Genomic DNA, 18,387 nt, shown 5'->3' on the forward strand with positions numbered 1-18,387 from the left:
GATGGGTTGTTTTTTTTTTTTCGTTTGGTTGGTTGGGTTTTGTTTGGTTTTGAGCAAGTTCCCCAATTCCATTGTTTTGACAGACATACTTATGTGAAGTTTTTCTTACTTTTCCTGCACATTATATCCTGGCTACACAGATGTCTCAGGCTCTGTGGATTCCTTTACCACATTTTGGATCAGGCAGCCCAGTCCTCTTCAGAGCCATTTATTTCTAAATGTTTTTTCTCTTTAGTCTGCTAATTCTTTCACCATGTTCTTTTTGACTGTGGGATACAAGAAATTTTTGGCTCAAACAGCCTTGCCAGACTGACTGCCTATTCCAGTCCCAGTTCACAACTGACAGTGATTTCTGAAGGTTCTTTGTTTCAGTTTTAAACAAGAAAATTTCTTATGGTCACCTAGTGGCTTCAAAGTTACAGTTCCCTTCCTGTTCCTAGGTAAGCCTTTTAAAGGATTCCTCTCTCTTTCCATGTCTCTGCATGCTTTGCTTGAAGTATGCATGATAAGAAATGACATTTTCTTTCTCAATAAAAGATGCACCAGACAGACTATATTGGCTACGAATACTGTTTTTCTCTGCCAAATCAAAGGATTTGGAGATGTCTCCAACATTTCTTCATATGGAAAGCTATTGTGAGCTGGTTTATATTTTGCTGTTCCAGCTGTTACAATTTATGGAGATCAAAATCTGATTTAAATGTTCTTTCTACAAAGACTGTTGAGCCAGAGTCTTGCTGGGACAGGACAGGTGGCAGCATGGGAAAGGGAGAATTGATTTCTCTTATTTTTCTTACTTCAGTATGATTGGTGCTATATTTTGTGCCTAAGGTAATGTTCTGAAGCCCAGGAGATGTGCGCTGAATTTTTTTTTTGGTCATGTCCCTTCCTATCTGGGTCAGCCTCCCAGTATCCTTCAGAGCTGAGGGAACCAGAGGAGTTATCTATATTGACCGTATACCTGGATAAGACCATTTCTACCCGTTCTGCCATGGCACACCACACCAGGAGAGTAGATGAAAGGATGAAGTCTGCCCAAATCTTTTACCAGCATGGAAGAAGGGGGTGAGAAACCAGCCCTCTGTTTTATGAAGGGGCTGTAAAGATAACAGCTAAGTATAAAAGGCAAAAAGCACCATCAGGCACTAGTAGACCTTAGTTAATAGTCCAAATGAAAGCATCGCTACTTAGACTAGAAGGGTCTCGGGTAAATGAAACAATAAAAGTTTGTTTATGATGACAGGTGTTTGGAAAGGCTTTTAAATTATTTGAGCTGTTTCTACATCAGTAGAAAAGAATGACCAGTCTTGAGGACTGAAAAAAAAGTAGATTAAAGCTGATAAACATTAATAAAATGACAAGAAAAACACAAGACAGCAGCAACTGGAAAAACAGAACAAACCAAACCAACCAGCCAAACAAAACCAACATGGAGGAGAACTTATTAATTATGCCTGATAATGGGAGGAATGGAGCAGTCTTTCTTTAGCAGTCCTGGAGTTAAGTTAGTCATCTTTTTCTTGTTTTCTCTGCCTTAGGTTCACAGGAATACTGCTGAAAACATGCTGTATGCTTCAGGCAGCAAGTGAAGAGCTACATTTGAATAATCTTTGTATATAGCCAAAACAAAAAGACTCAAAGGCGTTTTGAGTGCTACTGTCTTTCCCCATGGTCCAGAGGGGAGCTGGTGGGCAGGTACCAATTTTTCACTCTGCTGCCCTGTCCATTGCATGGACAATTGCACCAAGTAAAATCAAAACACTACCCTACTCCAGCAGCAGTGCTTTATGCCAATTTCTACTCAGCTAGCTCTTAAACAAGTGTAGAATAGTGAAAATCCTCACTCAAGAATATGCATCTCACAAGTAGAGGGAAAACTACATGATGAATAAAGGCATTTTCACAAAAAAAAAAAAAAAAGGCATTTGTCATGTGAACTAATTTCCTTTTAATAAATTTTTTTTTTAAATACAAACTGCTATCTGTAAGTGTTACTGAAACCACATTATAGCTGGAATGTGAGAGTATGGAATAAGCACAGTTTGAATGTAATATGAGCATACGATATTAATAAAATGCTTTTGGCGTACTTGGAATTGGCTGCATTTTAATTTTTTGCAGTATTCTTCCTGTGTTCAGTTCCTGTGTTGTCTGTACTGTTTATTTAAACAAATTTGGTCTGGATTTCATCTGAAAAAAAACAAAGAGGGCCATATATACTTTTTAAGATAAAATTTGTGTTTCCTTTTTAGTATTCCTAGTGCTTGCTATATGATTTCAAGTACAGTTTATCCTCTAAGTCCATTTCGGCAGAAGAATTTGAATCACCAATGGAATGCATGTGGTGAGCCGAGAAACTCTACCAGCAATGAAGCCCTTCATCAGAAAGAGAGCCTAGTAGTTTTAAGACTTCATTATGGCTTGGATTGATTTTGTAGTGACATTTGTTTGGTTTCTTGCCATTATTCCAGAAAATACAAGGATCAAAGAAAAGAAAGTCGTATTGATTGGCTCAGGTTTGGTCAAAAGCTAGATTTGTGTCTTCTAATGTAACTAACATTTTACAGATGGCTTGGTTCATGTTAAAGCTAGGGATGCATGTAGATTGAATTATCAGAGGATTAGAACCAGCTGCATTTAGTTTTAAAATGTTTTTGTGCATATTCTGTCCAGAAAAGTGCACAGAATAGACTCTTGCTGTATGACTTCTAGTAAATGCCTAAAAAAAGCCCCACGGAAACTGAGGGTCTGCCCATGTTTTCTGCTGGCTACCTTTTCTTCAAAGAAACCACATTGTGCATGGTTGAACTCATGAGTTCAGGTCCATAAATCTCATATTTGACTGTGAATTAACAGTAAAAAACATCAGATCTGAAGAATTTACTTGAATAACACTAGAATCCAGACCAGTATCAGTAGGAGATCCACAAGTCACTGGAAGTGACTTTCCAGTTTCCTTGCCCTACATTTTGTGCACCTCTGTAAAGGGATTTGGAACAAAGTGATTCTAATTTTGTAATGTTTTGCACTGACTCTGCACATCTCTAAATGACTACACCAGATGCAAAATTATGAAGAATCAGCACGAGTGAGTCGTGGATTGATCTGCTAGCAGAAATATCCTTAAATATTTACTCTTTTAGATTCTGAGTATCAAAATACTTTCATGATGTCTCAGGACACACATAAATGTCAAACACAGTATTAAAACAGACCATCTAGATTTTCACTATTAAATTAGATTTACTATAATTGATTAAATTTATTATAAGCTTTTTGAAGTCACTAATAAATGAACACTTTAATTATGCAAGTGTTCCAAATATACTTTTTCTTATTATTAATAATTAAAGTATCAGCATCCACACTTGCAGCAATATTATTACCATTCACTAGATAAAACAGAACTAGGTTTCCATTACCATTCATACTATGTAGTTTGTTCTATTCTATCATTACCCATGAAGTATTCTGAAAAAGCAGGATAAATTCTTGCTTAGTGCTCATTAAATCTTCTGTTATTGGTGTCCACTTGCACTGAAATTATTCTGGATGCTCATCTGCAAGGAAAATAATTTGCTGATAAAATCAGAATTTTTTGCTAAGTTAATCTCTCTTTGCATACTTGTCTGAGATTTAAAATATGTTATTAGTGATGCTTAATAAGAGGTGATTCTTGCCAAATTTATTTCCTGGGACAATCTCACCAGAAAAATTTCAGGCTTAGTAGGAATAGGCACTGTATATTTTTATTAAGTCCAGGGGATATTTCTTTGCAGAACTTTTTTCCTGAAGCGGATTTTAGCTTATGGTAAAATCAGAATGCTTCTGCAATGCATGTTTTTCCCATAACCTTGAAGTCCCTTTACAGCATATGCTGGTGCTTCTGAGAAATAGGGCTTTGTCTTGAACACAGAGCCAAATCAATTACCTTCTCATACATAAGGTTTATGATGCAGGCCAGGCCTCTAAACCCAAATGCGATTTTGCATCAGGTATTCAAGCTATATGATTTTACTAAACATGTAGCTTTAATCTTGTGTGCATGTATTTGGATATCAAAGGAAAATACAAAGCAAAGTCTTAACTCTGTCTTCATCTTGTCTTGGCAGTCTTTGTGGGTTGCATTGGAGCTGTACAGGTTCACCCAGTTAAGCATCTCTCTCTGTTTTTTTAACTAATTACCTCTTAAATTCCCAGCGGTAGCGAGCACAATCTGACTTGCTACAGCAAAGTCCAGTGAAAAGCATTATTCAGTTCCCAGGAGATTATCTTCTGGAAGTCTTATTTTAATTTTTTCTTTTGAACATTAGTTTAGAAGGAAAATGTGGCTCTTAAGATTTCTCAGCCACGCCAGAGAAGGCTGGAAGACATTCAGGCCCTGATTTCAGTAACAGCCTGGATACCTGTGCAAAGAATTATTTCAGTTTTTCTTGCCATCAGTTTTTACTGTTTCTAAGCAGGTGTCTAATCAACTTTCACCAGGCTTCTACTTGCAGAAGGATATCAGTTTATGGAAGTCTTTAACAAATACATGTATTTTTTTTCTCTTTTGGTCTGTTCAGTTTCCATCCAGCTTAGGTTTTTTAACTTCCCGCACACCAGAGGATATGGAAATTGCTTTTACCTGATACCTGAAAGTTTCTTGTAATCAGATTTAATATTTTCAGGACTTCAGAAAAGACTTCACATTTCATCATCAGTTTTACAAATTAATGGTTTATGACAAGAATAATAACGTGAAACACATATAATAGGGTATTGACTATTGTATTGTAATGTGATGTATATTCTGTTATATACATTGTATTTTAATGCAACATATTCAAATAAAAATCCATAATGAGACTTTATAGTATTTTCTGAAATGTTGATGTCTATCTCAAAAAACGGTGAGTAAATAATTACAGATCCACAGAGCTACAGCAATTTTCAGAAGCAGAAAATGCTGCACAGTGTTTCTATGTTGAAATAATCATAGCACAATTTCTATCTTCAAGAAATGTGTCTATCCAGGGAATCGACCTGATCTTAGGTTTGTTTGTGTAGCACTTGGCAAGATAGGGCATGGATCAGCCGGGTAGGAACCAGCCTGGTCTGTGAAGAGCTAAGCTCTCTGCAGCCCCTCCTGGGGGGCTCTGAGCAGCAGCTCTGCCTCTCGGCATCTCGATTAGACAGAGGGATTCCCATTCTGCCTGGAATCAGAGGGTCCCTGCTTCTCTTCTTACTCAAATAGACAGAAGAGCACTGCGTGAAAAGTAGTCAGCAGCAGGCAAATGCAGCTTGATTCAACAGCGTGATGTTCAGAGAGGATATTTCAAACTTTGTGTTCCAGCTTTTGAAAAACAAATGGATATGGGGAAATAATCCTTCTGATTTTTCTTTCTTCCTTCCTCCTAGCTCCAAAGCATTGAGTGCTACTGATGGGTCACATAAGTAGATCTACACCAACAGCTAATGCAAATCACAATATTGCAGAGAGGAAAACTACCAGTAAAATTTTAGCTTAGCCTGCTAAGTATGAAGTAGGAATTAAGAAATTTAAATAACTGAAGATATATTAAAGAAAAAAAGTCTAGACCAGCTCTTCTTCCATTTACTTGTCATGACTGGAAGATTGATTTCACATTGTTTTGTGTGCACCAACCATTTGGGACACCATCACCTAATCATATCCATGAACCTCCCAAAACCTGGCTGGCAAGGATCTCCATCCCAAGGAACTCATACCAGGAAATAATTGTTCAGAGAGGTGTCAACAAACATGGGCTCATTTTTTAAATGCAAACCTCATTTCTACCACCTCAGTTTCAAGACTAGCCAACATCTTCAATACCACACAATAATAAAAAGAGACAAGTCTGATGTTGATTAACTAGAGGTTTTATTATAAAATAAAGCATGACTTTTAATGATTCTAAGTTGCCATGCAGTATCGAGTTCAATAAATTGCTTCACTGATTGTTTCACTAAGAGGAGAAAGAAGTACAGAGGATAGAGAAGGCTAGATTGCATATGATGGCTTACATCATTACACGTATTACTAAGTGACTCACAGTATATTATGTGATGCAGTTCCAGATTTATAAAATGGATCCTGAAACTCACTGGAAACTGGTAAAGCTCAATATTTTTTATACTTGGTTATCTACAGAGTTGTTGAATTATTCCCGTGGACCTCTAGTGGTTTTTTGTTGGGTTTTTTTGTGTGTGTGGTTTTTTTGTTTGTTTTGGTTTTTGTTTGTTTGTTTGTTTGTTTTATTTTTTGTTTTGTTTTGTTTGAGAAATCTTGAGCTCTGTATATGAAGTTTTCTGGAGCTTTCGCAGATCATTGGTGTTTTCCTGATAAATTTATATTTCTGAGAGCTGTTATTCTGCCTGTGGATTCACTGATTAGGTATGCCTGTAGGATACCCCGTGGCGTTACTTGGGTACAAAGGCAATAGAGATAAAATCATCAGATATAAACTGGTAAGACAACAGTCAAAGAGAACAGGTAGAAAGCAACAAGCATCGGCAATGTCAATGGGGAGCAAAGCGGTGGTCTGCATGTCCCCATTTCTGCAGCAGCAACGCTTCCTCTGCTGGACATGTTGTGCTGCAGATGAAGCAGCTCTGGAGACAGGATGTGAAAGCCAACCTGGGCAAGTCTGAAGCCTGCAGTGACCGAGGCTGCAGCTCTGAACTCTCCATTGGCTTTGTGGTTCTGCAGAGATATCTATTGGGATAATTTAACAGGAGCACAGGTGTATTTTTAAAAACTACCCAGAAATAAGATCAACACAGAGATTGTAAATCACCTGCACAAAGAATGAATGTTTCTTTTCTCTAGGCCTTGCTCTTTTAAGGTCAAAACTGAGAACCTTTAATAAAAATATGCTAGTGAAACTGCTCCAGATGGCTTGATCCCGGTTCCCTGAGATCATTGACAACTTCTTTTGTGTTAACTTAGATTGACTTTGGATAGGACCTGGTAATAATTCGAGTACAAAATGTCCAGCACTCTCAGGAAAACAGGTGGGTGAATCCATAACTAAGCAAAAAATGAACTTATGCATATTTATTGTGGACAGCTGCAGGCAAAATCCCAATGTTTTAACCGTACACAGCCTTTGTTATGTGCCTGCATTCCTTTGCACCAGCCACCTGTTATTTATCATTTGCACCACACCAGCGTTGCCATATGAGGAAGAATTGGCTGTGATTGATACAGACACCATCCCCGGCACATGGCCTTGCCTGAGGGACTCTTGGGGACATCAGGGACATCCGATGTGAGAAAGGACTGCAGGATGTCTGCTGAGTGCAGCCGTTAGTTTGGATCTTATTTGGAATAAATACATGTGGCTCTTCATCACCTCCTTGAAAAGAAGGGCAAATTTGCATAGTGAGAGCAAGAAACACAAAGATACCAAATCTGGTACCACAACCTCCACTTGTGAATGTGCTTTTCCAACTTTTCTTGGGCCAGTTTAAGCTATCAGTTCAGTGATTAATGAAATGTGACTTAGGATTGTTTATCAATAATTATTTCAGATCAATGAGATTCTCTGATAAACTACATAAAAAAGAAGCAAGAACTCTGTCTAGCACACACAAGAATAATTTGCATGAAAAAAACCCCTGCCTTAGCAAACTGTGTCACAGGTTCATTTCATTATCTACGCTGCTTTGATACTCTGGAAAAGACTAGGACTGCTTCCAACAAAAATGAAAGACAAACTTTCACTTATTTCAAAAGCAGTAGGCTCAAGCTTTGAAACACTCATATCACCCACACTTACTGATACAGGTTTGAATAACCAATATACTGTACAGGATTTGGAACAGACGTTCTAGAAGATTTGGGAAATATTCTTGTGTATTTTCAGTAGCTCCTTTGTACATTTTTACTTTACCACCTATTCCCACTAAATCCACTGACATCAACTGCAGTCTTTTGTTGTTAACTTCAGAAGGTTTTGCATTAAGCCCTATAATTTCACTTGAAAAATATAATTAAGGATGAAATCCTGATTTCTTTGAAGTCAATGACAAAACTGCAATTTCATTTAAGTGTTTATGCCAGTGATTGCAAAGATAACCTTCCACCAGGAATTCATTTCAATTTATATAATTATATTTTTGTGTATGTAATGACTAATGTTTCCCCATTATTGTTTAAAAGAGATTCCAAAGTCTGTACAGCTACATTTGCTTGCCCATAGAAGAGAGAAATACTTAAATACTTTTTAGGACACTGTAAGTCTTAATGAAATAAGTTTTTACTTTCTACTGGTTAAAATCAGCTCCTGAATCTGCCAGGGCAATGCTGAGATGACCATCAGTGCTGAGATGACCATCAGATGTCAAGATGATCTGAATCTGAGGCTGGTAAACACAGGTGGAGTTTCACATTTCAGACACAAGGTGTTGTGAACATGCGAAAAAAAAAAATCAGGAAGAGATTTTAACATCCACCTCCTAATATATGTTAGCTTAATTTATTTCTCTAGGTATTTACTTGTACTGGAAAACCACCGTGACTTAGCCTATGCCCTTTCTCTCTTTGCATAAATGACCTGACAGAAGAAATTCCTGTACTGTCTTCAAACTTCCAAACTCCGATTTCCCATTACAGCTCTACCTGTAGTTGGTGGGATACGTAGTAGAGAATTAAAATGGAAACCTTTAAGTTTTTTATACTTCATTCTTTCCTTTTAAGGGGTCATGATTGATCTCACAAATAAATATCAGGTATAAATTTCCAGTGCCTGTTTATTTTTATTAATATTCACAATTACTCTTGCAGCCCTTTTGGTGGTTTTATTCTGGGAGGCATGGTGCTCCTCTTCCTGTGTTGGCAATCAAATCAGTTTTTCCTATCTTCTTTCAGAAGAGGAGTTTATTCCTCATCAAGCACTCAGAGTCAAAATCTAAGATATATTTTTAAACCACACAGAGATTTGTTTTAATTCAACACATTTGTGTTGAATTAGACCAAGAAGTTGCATAAAGAAGACTCATGTATGACTCTGCTGAAAGCTATTGCTGGGCTGATGCTGCATTGAATTAAGGCATTTTGAAGTTTTACTACTCTCTGGAAAAACTGTCCTCTTTCATTTCACAGAGCTTTATTTCTCCTACCTCACATCACCTGGTCCTTTACCTTCACAACCCCACAGGTGGTTTCTACAACAAGGCAACTAGTGGGGTTGCTACAACACCATAAAATACTAATGAAGAAAAGGCACCAACTGATTTTGCTGTCTTTTTGTTTCAGAGAAGAACAGGACAGCAAAATATCTACTGATGGCTAACTTTACCTCTTTCACCCTTCCAGTACATTTTCAGTGCTTTGCACCCACGAAGTTTATGCAAGGGAAAGGAAGCACATGGTAAAAGTATGCTTTTCTAACAGTAGAGATGAAGCATTGGTCTATCTTTATTGCACATTAGCTGTCTCATTTTGAGAATTAAATGGAGCTACAGCACTGTGCATCTGCTGCTGGACAACATAAGAGAGGTCAACAGCAGGTATGTGGTATCATACTGAACCCTCCTCAGTACCTGCTGCGAACACTCCAGATGCTTTGCTTTCATCTAGGACGTAGGGTGAGATAACAGCTTAGTAACAGGCATTTCTCCGCAAACTGCCTCTTCCCTCCCCCCCTTCACTGTGTCATGGAAAACAGAGTCTTGGATTTATGTATTCAAAGGAAGTCTACCGTTTTTACTTTAAAAAATTGAATAACGTACCTCTACATTCATTATGCATGAGGGTGTCTAGGCAGGAAACTAGTGCTGGATAATTGGTGCTCTATAAATTCACACGCTCCATTACTGCACCATATCCTCCCTTTGTAGCGAAGCCATAAGTATAAAATCTCCATAAGCTTTTTTCACGGCAAAATCCTCTGGCCAGCTCTTTGCTTGGCCATATCTTCTATATTTAACATTTTCCTAAAGCTTCCACTCTCAAGATTTCCTTTTAAATACAGATGTCTTTCAAATCCTCCTAAATATACCTGTTATCCTTAATCTCATATTAAGGCAGGTCTATCCACGATGAAAAAAACTGCTATAAAGTTATAGAGAGACAAACAGATGATGTCACTTGGCATGCAAAAATGTTAACTGGCAGAAAAATCTGGGGACATAATGATTTGATGAAAATCTCTCTTCTTCTTTTGCCACTGTAATGCCATGATCACATCAATGCACCAGACACCCTGAAAGCAACCTGATCTTTGTTCCTAATCCACTGCAGAAAACACGGCTGAACAACAGATCCCTTGTGCTTGCTACGAATGGGCAAATAGATGGGAACACTGTTAGGTCTGCTGCAACAGTTAACATCAAGTAGCATTAAAAATCACTGGAATCTGGATCCACCTCTGGTGCATGCAAATCGAAGCATATTTCAGCAGCACATAGTGTCAAGCCAAAACAATGTGTTTATTTGTACTTTCAATGTAGTTCTCATTTTCCTCATAGACTGTGAATGTATGGGTTGTTCTAATTGTGTATGAAGAACATGTTTTGCAAGAACTATTTCTAAGCTAGCAAAATAACCACAGTTATTATTTAAACAATGTGATCTGGAGTTTTGATCTGGATTCACCAGTCACACGATTAATTTCTGTTTCATGATTCATTGGGTACAATTCTTGGAGTTACTTTTTATTTCAGTCATCTTTTAAATTGTCTCTTTAGTATTGTTTTAAAGTCCAATGTTTTGATTTGATGACCCTCCTAGAAAATAAACTTCAGTCCTGCTTGCTTCCATGCTGGCATCTTTTGGAGAATGCAGTGTTCTCTCCTGTGAGCCCTTGGAGAGTGGTGTAATGTGTTTAGCACGACAGTGTTTTCCTTTTCCTGTGCTCTGCTTGTCAACAGTACATTACCTTTGACTTTCTGTGTCTCCAAACTGTTCTTCAAGCAGATTGCATATGTAATTTAGTGCTCTCCCCTCTTTATAGTTTTCCACTTGTTATGCAGAGGAGGTAACAAATCCTTCCCTCACTGCAAAATAACTCTCTTGCCAGTCATGGTTTTTAATGGTGTTATTCGGAGCCCAAAAGGGCTGTTAGTCTCCCTGAGAGGTAACAGAGTTAATTATTTATGTTCTGCTCAGCCTCTCTTCTTCTTTCATGCAGTCATCCCATGTTTTCAGTTCACGGTGGGTAGAGGAGTTGGATCGCTGCACAGCCAGACCCCTGGTGAAAGAGGGACACCTGAGTACCTGTTCCTGGTGGTACCTTGCTAGCAGTGCCAGCCCAATATCCCGCTCCTAACCCAGGACACTCTTTTATCTCAGTCCACCCCACAGTCTCTGCACATCTGTCATTGCAAGCCCCACATAGTCTTTTTATGAATTTCTACAACATTTGCTTTTTCGAGACCAGCCGTCTCAAAAAGAGATGCTTTTAGCAGGATGTTTTCAGAAAGACGATCCAAAAAGGATGTGAATATAAACTAAGCAAATTTGATTACTATTTAGAAAGTACATTTAGGTACAGTTTGTGGCTGTTCTTATGCAGCAGTGCCGTGCACAGAGGGAGGGAAATCATATGTATTTACAGAGGGAGGAAGGGATTTGGCTCTCTGCAGCACCTTCAGCTGACTCTTCAGTACATTAGCTAAGACTATGTTATATTCCTGCTCCATTTTTTAAAATTATTTCAGAAATATTTATGGACCATAACTGCCACTTCCTTACCATTCCACAGATGGCTGAGTTGTGCAGCAGAGAGGAGCTCCACCTTCCCATCACTGCCTGTGGAGGTGGTGGTGGCAGTAGAGGGTCCTCATGGCACACCAGGGCTCCCCTCTGCTGGTGGGGCTGCAGAGTCTGGGGTTTTCCCATGCTTCCCTAGATGCCCCCATGCTGCTCATCCTCAGGCAACAGGCGGGCTGTGGCGAGGCTGTCCCAGCTCTCTGCTGGCATCATCTCCCTCATGCCTGTCCCTCCAGAGCCCTCATCTCTGGGGCTAACATATATACCTGAGGATTCTGGTGTCAATAGGCGTCTGAGATGAGGAGGACACTTCTGACCTTTCCAACTCAGACCTTTTATAATCAGATTTTGCTCACATATGAAAGCATGGTTTTTTTCCCTGTTTTTTTCTTCCTCTCTACCCCTGGTGTCTATCAGGGCTGAAACATCAGCTGAGAATCTGGGCAGTGGCAGAGCTGGACCTCAGGACATGGAGCCTTTTCTTTCCCCCCACCATTTTGCAGAGACTTCAGCTCCCTTACAAGAGACATGCAACCAGAGGAAATGGTCCTTATTCCTTCTCTCCGCAGTGCACACAGACTCCAGAGCAGCCAGACTGTGGCCTTCTGGTTTTCATTATGAGTAAACACTGGAAATGTGGTGTGCATTTTCCAGAAGGGGCATGTTGTGTATTTAATTTATGAAAGTAAAGAAGAGAGGAAGAGTCTTCTAGATTCCTTTTCGTTTAGCATTTTATATAAATGTGAGAACTGAGGTAGTATTGTGCCATGTCTTCCAATGATTATTAGCCAGATGTCTGTATACACTGGTAAAAAATATGTTAGAAAAAAGATGTGTGGTACTGTTCATTAGTAGTTTCATTGCGTACACAGTCTTATTAACATTTCTTGATAAGAAGAACATATACTAGAGGAAAAAAAAGCTGTAGTATGTGAATGCTATTTCAGTTCTGAAGCCTAGATATTTTTAGCACCTTCATTTTTGGAATAGCTTCTACCATAACTGTGCAAAACTTAGATATACAGAATACGTGCAGAGAATGAAGGAAAAGACTTATTTTATTTCAACTATGCATATGTACTGGGCTGTATAGTACAGCATGCGTATAGGGAACTGGCTTAGAGCTGAGACTTGGCAGTACACAGGCGTCCACGGGACAGACAAATGAGCAGTTTTCACTGACAGACCCTGCTCTGTGCTTACGGAATTGTAATAAGACCTCACTTGTCAAAGAAAAAAAAAACCTCAGGAGAAACATAAGATGTTATAAACCTGATACTTTCCTACTTTGTAAAGATATAAAACTACAGCAGTGATTTTCTGATCCACTGAAGTTAAGATCTAAATTGAAGAAATGGGCTGTCCTTGTCTGATAAGTGAAAAATCCTGTCTGCTCAGTGCAAGCTTTTTGCAGAGCAGAGGCCATACACCTTGGCACATGGGGTTTCTGCCAGGAGGTAATGTTTGAGTGTGCATGAGAAGCACTGGCAGAAAATTAATAAGCAACAATCCACCTTTAATTACTGATGGAAACAGAACATCTCCCTTCCTTCAGCTGGAGCTGCTGTGTGTGGCCCAGTATTTGATCTTTTTTGTATGGGACATGGGCATAATCCTGAAATACATGGCAGAGTTACTTCCCAAGAAGAGGTTTCTTCCCTAAGAAGCACCAGAATTTCAGGATGTGAACAGCATGCCCCTGCAGCACAACAGACACTGAAGCAGATGCACCACCCCTATGCATTCAAAAGTCAAAGGGCAGATCACAAAAATCACTAGATTGCTCTAAAAATCAGGAGCAAGAAAAACACTAGCTGTGCAATTCTTTTAATTTGCTTTGGACCATTAGAAGTTTTCAGTTTCATTTCAACTTTTCTCTGCAATCGCAGGGGCAAATTAGTTTTTAAATGAAACCTACAGGACTCTAGAAACCAGAGTTGAAAAACAAAAACAAACTTAAAGGGTAAAAGTTAGGAATATTACACTCAAAATATTTGACAAGGAGCTGGTAAAGACTGGCTTACTACAATTAGAATGGAGAAAGAGGAAATCAAATTAATTCTAGAGCTTGATACTACTGACATCATGAGGGAAGGTAAAGAAGGGAAATATAACTTACTAATATGATGCATATGTTTGCAGTGAATCTATTGTAGTTATGGGAGGTTGCCAAAGGCCTTAAAAAGCATATGCATATACACAAAGCCCTTCTACGAGAGGAGAGCTAAGCATTGCTCTGCAAATTCTGGAACTAATCATGAAGACTGTATTTCTTTCTTCCCCGAGCTCATGGTGAAGCAGATTGGGTGTTAGCTTGGGAAGGAAAACCTTACTGCCACCGTGTCTTTGGACTCCCTTTAGTACTTCACCTCACTCTTCTGCGTTCATTGAAGGAGCCATAGATAGAGACAATATTTTTTATTTCTCATTCTTTCTTTCTACAGCTTTGTTTTTAAGACTTTACATGCACAGTCAGGCATGTTGAATGCATGTTTTGTAACTAGAGGTGGAAGCTCATAAATGTTGAGGATGGAGGCCAAGCAACAGCAGGGCAGATATGAGTGGGAGTCTGTAATCTCCGTTATGTTTTTGAAGATAGGAGGGAGGGCCAGTTGTTGTGCCCAGGTGAGCTCTAGTCCACTCTACCATTAATCCTATCTGCTTATCATGATGGAAGCAATTAAATACATTCAAGTTGGGGCACTGATGTTCTTCAAAGCAAAGGGACCATACAAACATAGAGCTGGAGTTTCCTCTGTGACAGCAGATACCTTTGTGCAGCACAGCTGAACCTGTGCCGGCTACACCAGAGCCTGCACCAGGCTGCAGTGAGCTGATGGCACTCACTCAAGTGTCACTCACCAGGCATCCTAAGGCTATCATAAGGGTTTATGGGAGCGGGAAGTGCTGGCTTCAAGGAGAAGGATAGCCATGTGTTCACTCCTCCAGGAATAACTAACTGATGGTGCTTCTCAGCTAGCAAGGCTTTGCTGGAGGTAACTTGGGTACCTTGGGAGGGTACTACCCCACACAGACATCAGACCCTGCAAGGAGCCACTGCAGCCACTGTTTTCCCATTTACAAGCAGCCTGTGGATTGCTCTGCAGGATCTCAGATCTCCTGCTCAGGCAAGAGGAGCTTTAGAAAGAGCAGAAAAGAAACATATTTTCACAGCAGGGAGGAAAAGAGAAAGACGAGGACTGTGGCACTAAACAAGGAAGAAAATCTGTTGGGGAAAAAGAAAAGTTGGCAGTAGGGAAAGCCAAGTCCAAGTACTAGCCTGTGGGTTGCACAAATTATCTGTGCAATTAGGATAATAGCTTCCAGGGCAGTTACTGTGGAAGATGTCCCATAAGACCCAAGAGAAATCTTTAAAAAAAATCCAGCTACAGAAAAGAAAAACAAAATGATACACAGATAAGAGATCCCATTTTGTATTCTTCAACAGGCCATGCTCTAGAATATGTGATGATTTTATATGTCTTCAGTATTTTTCTTTCCCCTTCTAATCAAGTTTTCTCTCAACATTTTTTTCTCTTTTTGGTTCTGTGTGCATAAATCATCATGGCTGGCACCTTCTTCTTGACCTCTTCTTCACTAAGATGTCTCCTGCAAAGTACAGTGATATGGTGGCAACATCTGAACCATATTTTCACATGAATGCTCATATATCATTGTTTGTAACACTGTAAGTGCAGGATTGCTGGAGACAAGTACAAATTGTCCTGCTGGAAGGATAGCTGGTGAGGTTTATTTTGTATTGTTGCCTGTTCTTCCAATAGGAAGCTCTCTTTACGGGTAGAAGTATGATCCCTCCGTGGAGCAATATACTACATGGCCAGACATATGGAGTCTAGCCTTTCTGTCTTTATGGTGCAATACAAAAATATGCTACAATACCTGACATAACTCCAACTGAACCAGCTCCAGACCTGGGAACAGTTTAGCTGCATCAGCACAGTGGTATGCCCAGGCTAATTAAAATAGGGCAGAGGCTGTACTGATACAGCTATATTGTTCTGAGACAAAGATATTATCTCAGCAAAGAGCTTCACTGTGCAATATAGATATACTCTTTAAGACTGGATGAGAGATATATGGACATATCTTTCAAGATTCAGAGATGAGCACTCATGCAATAGTTTTCATCTTACCTACCCGTTTTAAAAATTGGCACAATCCTAAATGATTTTTATCTCTCTTCCTAGGTTTTCCCCTACATTCCAAGAGCTGCTGAAGAAAAACAAAAACCCACAACCAAAAATGACTCAAGAAGGGAGTTCGGTAAAGTCCTTTGCCAGTTACTGTAAAATTCCTGAATAGAAGTTATCCAAGTCTTCCCACTACCATCTAGGGAACCCCTCAAATTTGCAGCCGTACCCTGGCAGCAGACCAGGTCTCCTGGGCCATGCCTTGCTTGCATGTCTTTTTGCATACTTTCAAATTTAAAAATAGCGTGGGGAATTGCATCTATCTGTACTTCAACTTTCTTGATAAGGGTTAGGGAGTGACACCCTGTGCATGAAAAGGCAGGGACAGAAAGACATCCATTTCCACCTCAGTCACAGTATCAGATTCTCTTAGCACATCCTGAATGTCACCTGCAGCCCTGGGGGCAGGAAGAGCTAGCTGGGTGCTGGAGTCCTTCTCTCCCAGCTTGTCACCTGCGATGCTGTGTAGGGGGGTCAATGTGCAGCATCACTCTTTAGATGATCCCATCGATACAAATCTCCTGGGATAAGCCCGCAGGAAGTAAAACAAATAGTATCCCCAGGGAAAAACATGCATGCATGTAGCTTCCTAAGATGGAATTTCCTGTTGCCTGACTTGTTTCATCTCCACCATCAGTCCAGGCAGAGAGCTGTCTTTCTGCCTGAATTATAGACAAAGTTGTTACTGTTCCCTTATTTCTTCTTGTATGGTCCTTTCGATTTGCTTTATTGAGTTACTCATGTCTTCATCATTTACTTCCTTGCACGTGAAATAAAATCAGGCATTTTCATATCTTTTCATAAGGAAAGCACACAGGTCTGTAAAAGATTTCATTGCCCTAGTCTGAACATTTCCATTTGGTGTCCTTTGATTAGATTAATTATACTTCATTAACAACAATAACACACCAGAACAAAAGAGTGACATCTCCTGTCATGCATAACTACTCTTGTAGTCATTTGTTGTTGCTGTTGTTGTTTGTTTTGGTTGGTTGTTTTTTTGTGTTGCTGTTGCTGTTGTGTTTGTTGCTGTTGTTGTTTGTTTAGGTTTTTTTGTTATTTTGGGGTTTTTTGTTTTGTTTTTTTTTTTTTTTTGTTTGGTTTGGCTTTTTGTTTGTGTGTTTTTTATTTTTTTTGCTTTACCTCTTCTTAATACTTTTTCAAAACTCAATTGGATTAATATTTTGGGCATTTTCTTATGACACAAGAAAAGACATTTTTCCAATACAGTTCTTCATTTAGAGGGGAAAAAAAAAGGCTGCCCAAGAACAGATTTGTGGCTATATTTGACCCTTGTTGTACAATAGCCACTGCCAAAAGTAACTTCTCCTGTGTAGCTCAGTAATCACACTAGTACGGCAGTGTATTTAAATTGCTCTGCAGATGACGGGTAAAAATAAGTGAGCTAGACATAAAAGCAAAGGGTGAGTGAAAGAGCAAGCAAGAGAGAGATGTCCTCAAATAGATTATACGGGTCAAGTCATGCAAGTGCTTTTATTGCTGCTGATTAATTCTGTCAGCTGTTATGCTAATGTGCTGCATGGCATGAGCGGGCACTGAGCAAAAGTACGAGGAAGCTGAGACTATTCTCTAAATAAGGATGTGGCCCCAACTGCTTGAAATGGTGTGTATGTGTCTGTGCCTGGCAGAGTGATGATGGATGGTAACAGGATGAGAATGAAATCTCTACTGCTGCGCTTTTGCAATACAGATACACCTCTCTCCAGACTCAAGAAATTAGAGGCAGGTTTTGTATTGCCAACCCCAAGCGTTCAGAAAGCTCAAGACGGTCTGACATCATGTATTTTTTAAAATAATATCTATGGATTCTGGTTTTGGTTGCCCATAATTTTTTGGACTGACAGCATTTAATTTTCAAAGCTTCTACTTCCGGAAGGGCTAGAACCATAGTCAATAAAAAAGAAAGCCAAAACCTTGCTGTGTGCCAAAAGCTGGAATCTTGGGAAAATTACAGAATGCATGAGCTTTTGAAAGCACGATGCAAGCTAACCTGTCTGTATGCTCAGACCTCAGGGTGGAAAGTACAGGGAGAAAAACACATGCAAGCTGTGACAGTCTTCACTTGTGAGGATTCAGTGTTCAGGAGAAGAGCACCCAAAAAGCTTTTGGAGGTGGTGGCAACGCAAGCGTGGTGTTGAAACCAATAAGGTATTTAAGAGAAGGTGAGGACTATTAAAGGTAGAACAGTGCACAGTCTGCTGGAGGTGGCTGCCAGCTCTCAGATGAGGAAAACGTGTGCAGGCTGTGGTGTGACAGCTCGCTGGAGTGGCCCGTTCCCCTGTGTGTGGGGTAAGCGGTGGCTTTGCTCACCATGAGCTGCGTCCCTCACTGGGGAGCCAGGCATGGAGTGAGGCTGAGTCCTCCTGACACTGCAGCTTCTGCCCCAGGCTGTCTCTCTCTGCCCTTATCACATGCATCCTCCATCCCTCCCATCAA

Source organism: Nesoenas mayeri (assembly GCF_963082525.1).
Source record: "Nesoenas mayeri genome assembly, chromosome: 3".
Classification (NCBI taxonomy): Eukaryota; Metazoa; Chordata; class Aves; order Columbiformes; family Columbidae; genus Nesoenas; species Nesoenas mayeri.